Raw genomic sequence first — 9,849 nt, 5'->3', positions numbered from 1 at the left:
TGCTTTCTACTCTGCTTATTCCTGTCTTCCTGCATTAGACATTACTAGCTACAAAAGGGCCAATGGGGTTCTTTTCCAATGCATATAGTAAGAAGGGCAAAAATAAAATGATTCTTGGCTGAAGTTTGCTGTTGTTTTCCATCTTGGATGAGCTGATAACATTCTTGGTCATATAAGTGCATTGATTATTAATAAATCTGTTTCTCTCTAAACTGTAACCTCAAAAGGGATCTACCATTTGAACCTAGCATTCCAGCACAGTGAGCCATGCTATTTTTGAATCTATAAAAAGTTCCATCTGGACTTCTCATGTTAAACTATTGTACCTACAAGAAACTTGAGCTTTTTACCTGTCTCCATCTTATTTCATAAGTGGATATGATAAATTCAGTATCTATTATGTTATCTAGGGGCATAATTTAGATTGGAATAAACACACATTTTTCCTTTCTTCACTAGAACACGTGCACTTAACCACACTTGTTAAAGCCCAGTGCCAGAATGAATACATTTCATCACCTCTGGTCTAAGTAAAGATAATTGTTGATTGGGGAAAGTGAAAGTGTGTGTGTGTGTGTGTGTGTGTGTGTGTGTGTGTGTTTATCATTAATGTTGTTTTATTTACATAACTTTTAAGCTGATCAAGTCTAATAATTTATGTATAAGAAATCTTATTACATAAAATCAAAGTATTTTGTTGTTCTGGGAAATTTTTATTTATTATAAAAATTGTATGCTTAAAAATGGTATCTTAGCATGGCTGACTTTTCCACATCTTTTATTCATAGAAAACTTTTTTTTTTTCTGAAAGTGCATTTAGACATGCCAAGGACTATTACCTTCAACTTTAGCTACTGAGAGCCTACCATTTTCCCATTTTCTGACACCTGCTTTCTTATTTAGGAAGGTGGAAGGTGACATATGGTGCCTTTGGGATAGAATAAAGTACTACTCTGCAAAGTTTTCAAGTAGCGAGAGTTAGGACACACACAAAAAATGCCTTAATAGGAGAACAACCTGCAGTTATCCATAACTGAGAGATGAAGAAATATTTATCTTTCCTTTGCCTAAAGATGGAAACTCTTCCATGGTTGGTTCTATGCACCCTCCCCCAATACAACTGCTCTAAGATTTAGAAAGTGTTATACAGGTCTATGACAACTACACCTATAAAACCAAAGAAATTATTGGAGGTTATGGAGCCTATCAGCATGTCATAAAATAATTTTTAAAAATCTTTCTTCTCTAATATTTCAATAGGAAATACTTACTGGCCACAGTTGCATATCTGAACTAAAGCAGAATATGGAAATGAGCATATATGTACTACAAAATAATGAATGTCAACTTTCTGGTCTCTCCAGTTTCATCAGATATTAGAGGGTCTGACTGGATTTTGTGTATTCTTGTCTCAAAGAAAACAATATAGCATAAAAAACATGAAATTCCAGAATTAAGAGAAACACATGTTGATACACTCAACTGCTTTTTAAAGGCAATTATTCTTAATTTTGGAGGGAAAGACCCTTTCAAAACCTAATAAAAGTTATGGATATTTTTCTCAAATTTATTTTCACTCAAAATTTCGCATGTAGTATATTGGGACCCTCAAATTACTTAATACTTATACATATGGGTCCAAAGTCTGTAGATTAAAAAACTCCCCCATTCTACTCTACCTGATAAGTTTTTTAGAGGACATAATTTGACTCTAAACTCACCTCATACAGCTGTAGGGACTCCTTCAGATCAGACTAAAGGCAGAGAGGACCTTAGCAACATGTTGCTTCCTCTTTCTCTTTGATCATACTTGTCACCTGGTCACAAATTACTGTTGATGCCAGTCAAGGGTGTGGTTTCTTCCCAAAGAAAGGGACCCTCACACAGAGAACACAGTGATTCTCTAAGGAACCATTTGCAAAAAAGACTGAATATTTTAAAATAGAGATGGAACTTATTTGTTTCTAATGCAGAGATTTGCATCCATCAGAACTCTGGTTAATTTTTGTCTTGAGCAATGTAGAATTTCATCTTCTTGGGGGTTACTATAAGAACATTTATCTTTTTTAAAAAATAATTTTTTAGTTGTCAAAAGACATTTATTTTACGTATTTATATGTGGTGCTGAAACTCGAACCCAGTGCCTACCACATGCTAGGCAAGCACTCCACCACTGAGCTACAACCCCAGCCCAAGAGCATTTGTCTTTAATGAACTCTAAGGCAGTGAATGGTTCAACTGCAAAGAGTTGCTTTGGATAAAGAGCCTGCTAATATCTAAAACAATCTTATCAGAGTCCTTGTAGATAATTACCATAATAATAGTAAAATGCATATAAAGAGACATTTGGCTAATGATATTTTGCTACAGAAGTGATATTTTGCTTTGCTACTGAGTCATATCAATTCTAGCCAGAATGTTACCTTATTCACAAGTATTCATAAGACTTTGTTTTATTCCCAATTTGGTTTCTCTCTCCTTGTTCAGTCCAGTGCCTGTCACATAGCTAATACCTAACAAGAATAAGTGAATAAGCAATAAATGAGTGAGTAAATGAATTAGAACTGATTTTTCAATTCAAGTGGTGATTTGGGTGTAAAATGGAAACATTCCTTAGTGTAAAAAAATCAAGATGTCTAAACTGACCTTCAAAATTAACATAAGCAAATACCCATTTTTTAAAATTTGTAAAAAAATTGCAAAACATTCAAACAGCACTTGCTCTTATTTAGATTCTCCTTTCAACCTTCAATATATTTCTTTAAGTTTTCAAATACTCAACTTCTACCTCATGAGATGTTGAGAGTCAACAAAATGCAAATAAATTAAAATATGTTAATTCTGGTTTAACATGCTGGCAATGAACAGTATCAAAATTTGAAATCTTAACTTCAAACATCATGAACTGGAAAGACAATATGTCTCCTGTAGAAATGTACAGAAAAACTATTATTTTTTAGTATCACACACAAGTATATAATTTTTAATCAATACATTGAATCTACATTATGGCATTTTGTAATTCTAAGATTACTGTCCTTTGACCCAAATATGCAACCGAGATCAGCTTTTATAAATTGGGGTTGGGATTAATAAATAGCTCTAATCAGCAGTATTTAACCTGATTTTCCTTCTCTGTTCTCAATCTTCTTCATTCCTACCTCTCCACAGAGAACAGAAACAATCTCACAACATATTGGGTCCTCCATTCAAGTCTACCATTTACGTTTTGATTTTTTTCCTGTTCCTGGAGACCTAAAAATGCCCCATTTTGCAATTAACTGCTGAATACCTAATTCTAGCAGCTAATTGCAAAATGGCTCATAATGCAGGAATACGGCCACATTTCTGTCAGATAAGGCTTATCTGTATTTCTGAGAGTATTGTGGTAAGAATTAAATGTCTCTGTCTTTCCTTAGCAGACGTGAAACAAATGTGTTACCTCCGAGAGTCTTTATATTTTAAAGTTCTTGTTTTTAAAAGGTGGTGAGAAAAGAGTTAATTGTAGTAGGTTCACCCCCACCACATGCCTGTCCTTTTTTTCCAGAAAGAAAAGTCATATCCTGAGCATTATTGTCATTTCTATATCAACTAAACACAGTCTCCTAGCAGCCACAGACTCCCCTGATAGGGACAAATAGATACATAAAGACAAGCATGAAGATTGCAATGTCACACCCCAGAAGCTATTTCCATGCAGTTTTCCAAAGTGGAAGAAAAACACCTCAATCTGGTTGTCAAACACCTATGAGAAGGTATAATTGCATTCTGTGAGACTTTAGGCAAATCCAGAAGCAATGACAATCATATTCACACCTAACTGTATGGGCCATCTCCAAATGAATTGTACATCAAGGTTCAAGATCCCTTTCTCTTGCCACTAGGCTGCCTGGAAATATACAGGTTAGCTTGATCTGGATCTCAGGACACATAACCAGAAAATGGATCCTGTAGTCCCATAACTGCCACCAAGAGAGAAGTTCTCCCCAGCTTAGCAAGCCTACAGAGTGTGATAGTCTCAGGCAGAATTAGAATCAATTTAAAAGCAGTTCAGACACCAGAAGAGGGAGCAGGTTTTAAGATGGCTAGTGGCTAGTTGAGTTAGTTGGTTTAATGTCCCATAGCCTTCTTCTACTCACAGTTTAGGAACACCTATCCTGGGAAGGAAAGCAGAGTTGAACTAACACAAAAAGATCTATATTCAACTCCAGTAGGAAAATTCATCCAAGCAATAAATTAGCTTTTACTGACCAGGTAATCAAAATATTTGATATTCATAGTTAAAAGAAGATCAGAGTAATACAGTAACCAATACAGTAGAAAGAAGGTAAACCTGGAAAGTAATCTTCAGATGTCTATTTAAGGCACTCAGATCTGAGAAACTGTTTAAGTAACTGTAATAAATCATTAATGAGTGAGCAGTAAAACACTGTTTAATCATTAATTAACCATGTATTAACAGTAGAAAATATTAGTGATTCATCCTTAATGCACCCAGTGATAACTACAATATTAAGTGCTTGTGGATTCATGTGATTAACTATTTAGCTTATTTTCTAATTAAGTTTTAATATAGTTATAATTAAGTTATTAGAATTTTGCTTCTGTTAACCACCTAAATAATATGCTGGTTTACATGATGATTTTGCCCTAACTTTGCTGTCCTCGTGTTTTCTTTTTGTTAAAGTGCTCTTATATTCAAATTTAGGCTTACTTAAATGGTGAAATAGTCCCAAGATGCAATTGAATACAGCTTTCATGTAGCCCATTTATTTTTATACTTATATAAAAGCCTTTTATTTCTGCCTGTCAATCTGAAATTAGTTTTTATTTGATTGAAGACAACTACAGAATTTCTAGGTGATCAGTTTCCCTAAAATAATTGTCTTATAATGTTATTCCCACTGGAAAATAAAAGTTACTTAAAAGGGCTTTTACATATTTTAACTAAAGTTTTGAGATAATATTGTGCTTCAACTCTTCTAGAAAAGTGGTTAGCTTAATCATTTTTATTATAAGGTAGAAAAATAAAGATATAACATTTTAATTTTCATACATGTAACAACAGGCATTTTGATTAAAAAAAAATCTCATCCTGAGAAATGAAATCTCATTCTACCACTGTGATAAAATATTCCTTCAAAGTAGATTGAGTTCACTAAAAAATGACCCAGAGTAAACAGTATATTAATGTATGAATTAAGAAAGGAAGAGTAAATTGTGGGCTTAATATTATTTTCTTCTTCTAGTTAATATTATAACAATGATTCTTAATAATTATATTTGTGGGAAACAAAGCATATTAAGTTGGTTATATGTCAGGGGCGTAAGATAATTGACTACTGCTGTGGAGTCATAGACCCAAGTAGACATTTTAGTGAAATATAATATTAGCATTCTTAATCAAATGTTAACAGAAAATAAATATTTTAGATGACCATCTGAACAATAAAAAATGTTTGCAATCAGTTACCCTGTGTTTGAGAGCTCTGAATTAGTTGTGTTGGGGGCATAAATAAGAATAGAAGCAAATTTGAGATGCTTAGGTTAACTATGGGGTGTCTAAACGTATTGAAGGTGAAGGACTATATTTACAGAGCCATCAATTCCCATCACAAAGAGATGGCCCTGTGGCCTTTGTCACACTTGTCAGTCAATCTCCACCATTATCCAATCAGATGGTAGGCAGAGGAGCCTAGACCAGAGGGTAAAACACTGAGCAAATGGATTTGTCTATCCTAACAAGGCTGCATTTGACTTAATGACTGCCAAGCCTATAACTCCACCTTTTTTTCCCACAGGCAAAACATTTTGGAACTGTCATAAGAAAAATGCCATTGCTGGGATGTCAAAAATTCCTTTTACCTTTCTTTGAAATTTAGTTTTGTATATGTCTGAGCAAGAGTTAATTGATTTTAATAAATACTATTCTGAGAAAAATGTGCATGGAGGGGGAAGAGCTGTTTGTAATAATTACAATATTTTGTTGTAGGGATAAGAAAGGTCTCTGACCATGGCAGAAATAAAGGTGTTTGTTAGTAAGCTAAATTCCAGTTCATGAAAATAATTATATAATTCTAGGAAATTATAGTTCTAGAAATTTTAAAATTAAAATTACAGTTCTAGAAAATAATTACTGCAATTCAGAGATACCATGATACTATTGAAGTCAGGTTCTCATACAGCAAGAGCATATCGCCCAATGCATCTTTTTCAAGACTGATGTATTTCCCTACTTGGGATTTGAGTCAGATCAGTAGTGGTGGAAACAGTGCAATGAGGTCAGAGTCATGACTCCAGAGGAAAACTCTAGTTCTGATAACTGAATGTTCACCTATCCTTGAAGGACCTTGTCAGTGACCCTTAGCAAAGCAATGGTGTTGAATGTAATTGCAACCATTGCTGGGAAACCTGCTTGGGGTACTTGTCCAGGTGATTTGGTAGCAGGCTCAGCCTCTCTTAAATATGAACAGAGCTTCTTGAAGTAAAGACTCAGCATAACAGGCCAATTGGGCTTAGCAGTCAAGTTATCCAAACCTAGTGCAGAGCAACCTGAGAAAAACAGGGAGCTTTGTAGAACATTGAAAGCATTAAATGAATTTTAGTTTTGAATGTAAAGTCAGAATAATATGGTTGGAATTTTTGCTTTATATTCAACATTAAAAAGCTCCTCACAGTCTTTTTATCATAGAACCCCCAGAGCTTATCACACTGTTTACCTACTCTGTAGGTGAGCACTGTCCTATAGAAAATGATGTGCATTACATATATAATTTAAATTTTCTATTAGCCACATATAAAAAGGAAGCAGGTACAAGTTTAATAAGGTTTATTTAACACAATAAATCAAAAATTATTTCAACATATAATCAATGTAAAATTGTACATTAATGGGAAATGTGGTATGTATTTTTCAGTTATAGCACTTAACCAATATCAGGCTGGTCACAATTCAAGTGCTCAAGAGACATATGTGGTTATAAGACAGTACAGCTATAGATGATCAGTTCATACATGTTATAGAAATACAAAAAAAAGAATGAATAAGTAAATGAATAAATTAAAGTCCATATAAAACCAACCACTTTGAGGGGGCTGGGGTTGTGGCTCAGTAGTAGAACATTTCCCCCGCACATGTGAGGCACTGGGTTCAATTCTCAGCACCACATAAATAAATGAATAAAATAAAGGTATTGTGTCCATCTACAACTAAAAAATAAATTAAAAAAAGAAAAGAAAACCACTTTAACTTTATTGCATAGATGTAGACTAGAAGTCACCAAAGGGTTTTTGTTTTTTTTTCCCCCCTTTTCTTGAAAGTGTATGTTGTACAGATGGGATGCCGGGGAGCTGCATATGTCACATTCTTTTTTTTTTTTTAATTGGTTGTTCAAAACATTACAAAGCTCTTGACATATCATATTTCATACATTAGATTAAAGTGGGTTTTGAACTCCCATTTTTACCCCAAATACAGATTGCAGAATCACATCGGTTACACATCCACATTTTTACATAATGCCATATTAGTAACTGTCACATTCTTAATCATCAGTTCCCATCAATTCCCCTTTATGGTTTGGATTATCAGATAATCAATTTTTTTCCACCAACTTTTCATGTATATTCCAAAATATTGACTGCAAACCTGAGAATATATTGCTATAAATATAAATGCTTTATAGACCTGTAGGAAAACATAGGCTTGAGTTAATTATTATAATCTCAACATAGTTCTAGAGACATTTGCAATTGCAAGTTGAAAGTGCATTTCAAAGCAATTAATTCTGGAGCTAGTATGTGACTTGTTGCTTTGGTCTGAATACAACTTCAGGTCTGGTAATAAAGTACTATGTTTCCATCCAAGATGAGGACCCTGTAGATGAAGTGGTTAATGCCAAACACCTGTGTCCAGGTAGTATCCTCCATGCCAAGTATTTTCCCCTAGTATCAATTGAAAGATTCATAAAGGATAAGACGATATGAAGAAGAAGTTTAAAGACACCACCCATAATATTTTACCTTATAAATCATATTTTTAAAACAAAATTGCATTCCAGGTAGAATTGTATAACCCCATGTTAGAGGCATTTCATTAACATACTACAAAACTAGAGGGAAGGAAATGATTGTTTATTGAAAGAATATTTTATTATGATTCAGAAAACACAAACTTATTTTAATTAATTCATACTTGGCTCCTCTCTGTAAAGAAGTAGATTTTAATTCTTTTGTAGTTGGAAAAGTAGGAAACAGTCTTTGGTATACTGGTGTAAAGGTACTTAGCCAGCATAGGTCAATCATTCCATTTGTAATCTAAGTATATATGAATGACCTAAATAGCCCTGTTGTTTTTCCACCTTCTATTTTAGTCACTAAGCACATCATAAATATTGAAGTGTGAGGCCAAGGATCTAGAAAATCAGTAGCTACACTTAAGTCATTATTTCCACATGGTTTTACTCATCTACTGTACTCCCCTGTAGCTGTCAGAACTTTAAAAGGATGCATTTTAAAATTAAGTTTATGTAGATTAAATAACACAATGTATTACGTTCTAATGAATGGATTTAGGGTCTTTCTGCATGCATCTATCAGTTCTACAGCCAGGTAGAATTTGCTGAATTAGGTACACAGTCACTGGTTTGGTTTTTAAATTAGTAAACAACTTCCCTCAAGCAGCTATTTTACTTATATTAATTTATATTTAGTCTCCTCTGCTGAGACAGAGTGCAGTTTAACTGTGTTTCCCAAAAGTACATACAGTAAGTAGTTCTCTTATTCTCAGAGTTGGAGAATTTTTTTTGATTTTTCCCCCCTTTTCCACATACACAAGCCATCTTGGGCAGTAAAGCATTCTTGTCAACAAACATGTCAGCCAACTTTAAAAAGAATAGTCTGGGAAAAAATAAAAAGTAAATTATTTAAGTGGAGTTGTAGAGGAAGCTTGAAAGAATTCTGCTTGGAAGGTTTCTTTGCTTCTTTCTGCCAATAGAAGGAGGCTCTGGATCCCTCACTAGTGAGCTTCTGTCATAACTAGGGCTGACAGTTCACATTGAAAATTCTGTTTTCTTCCTTCCCAGGAAAGCAAGTCAAAGTTAAGCCAACAAACTGTTCTTGGCATGTACCTTACTCTTGTTTCCTCTTCTTTAAATTAGCCATTTGGGTTTTGTGCAGTTTTGTGAATGGGTTTCCAGAATTTGGGGGCCACAGATTTGAATAGGTACCAAACATTTAAAAAAAAAAAAGTGATGGTCCTTTGTGATGAAAAGAGTGGCTACACTAGTACAGCATATAGGATGAAGAGAGGAAGCACAGGTAGTATTGTGTGCAGGAAACACAGGAGAGGACTTGATCTAAGCAACTGGTAAAATACCATTACAATTTTCTTGAGCTACAATTGAATGTGGCAGTGAACTGTTTTAGGGTGGCATGTTCTATATGAGTTGTCTGTCAAATTTATTACAGCTAATGGAATTCTACTAACTTTGGAAAACTAAGAATTACAGGAAATAAAAAAATGAGTAAAAACTATTGTATAGCATTTTGCTCTCAGGCAGAAACTGTTAACAAAACTGTTGTGTCTTTATTTTACTTTTCAAAGCTACCCTCAGTGTGCAGTTTGGATTCACTGCAATAAATATTTCCAAAGTAGTTATAGAGGGTCAATTTATGCTTCATTCCAAGAGCTGCTATAAGCATGACTTACTTTATGAAAACCCTACTTAGAAAACTTCAAACATAACAAAATAGGTGAACAAATTTGGAGAAGAGGTTATATTCTTCACAATAGCCAAAAAAAAAAGTGATCATTTTACAAAAAGATCTACTTTACTTTTAGGAAACTCC

The sequence above is a fragment of the Callospermophilus lateralis genome, chromosome 12, assembly GCF_048772815.1.
Source record: "Callospermophilus lateralis isolate mCalLat2 chromosome 12, mCalLat2.hap1, whole genome shotgun sequence".
NCBI classification, from domain to species: domain Eukaryota; kingdom Metazoa; phylum Chordata; class Mammalia; order Rodentia; family Sciuridae; genus Callospermophilus; species Callospermophilus lateralis.
The sequence above is the reverse complement of the archived record's forward strand: the minus strand, read 5'-3'. Positions refer to the sequence as shown.